Source organism: Scyliorhinus canicula, chromosome 23, assembly GCF_902713615.1.
Source record: "Scyliorhinus canicula chromosome 23, sScyCan1.1, whole genome shotgun sequence".
NCBI lineage: Eukaryota > Metazoa > Chordata > Chondrichthyes > Carcharhiniformes > Scyliorhinidae > Scyliorhinus > Scyliorhinus canicula.
In genome coordinates, this window is record NC_052168.1 from 9,387,886 (window position 1) to 9,388,587 (window position 702).

Below are 702 nucleotides of genomic sequence, written 5' to 3' on the forward strand. Positions count from 1 at the left end.
CGTGGACTGCAGCGGGTTCAAGAAGGCGGCTCGCCGCCACCTTCTCAAGGGGCAATTAGGGATGGGCCTTAAATGCCGGCCTAGCCAGCGAGGCCTCATGTCCCATTGAAGAATAGTAAGAGAAAAGGAGCCTCTGAATGGATTTTTTCACAAGGGCCAAGTGTCTTTCTCTCAGACTTTCACTCACCCAGAGTACCTTTCACCTGTCGAATCGACCCTGAATGCGACCCAGTCGTAGGGGTCAAGGAGGTTAAGAGGTAGAGGCAAGAACTGAAGGTTTGTTCCGCCAGTCTGAGGGATCGTGGCGGATCTATACACTACCTCCAATTGCCCACCCAGATTCCATGTTCCTTAGCTAGCAAAACGCAGATTGAATGTGAATTGAGCTCAGGTCTATTCCTTTCTGCGGGATAGAACTCCACGCCGCTTCACAGCAAGGGCAAGTTTTCCCCTAACCTCTCGCCTGAATGAGCTGGCCATGATTCCAACAATTTGCCCCCTTGACCTGGACTTCTCCAAGCAGTGGAAAAGACTTCTTCCTATATCGCAGAGTTATCATCATCATCATATATATCATCTATCTATCATCATATATACAAACTCCCTCCTGCAGGAAACATCTTTAAATTGCTCCCCCCCCCCCCAGCCCTCCCCCGCCCCCACACCCCTCCCCAGACATCCCCCCACCCCAACCAGCCCTAG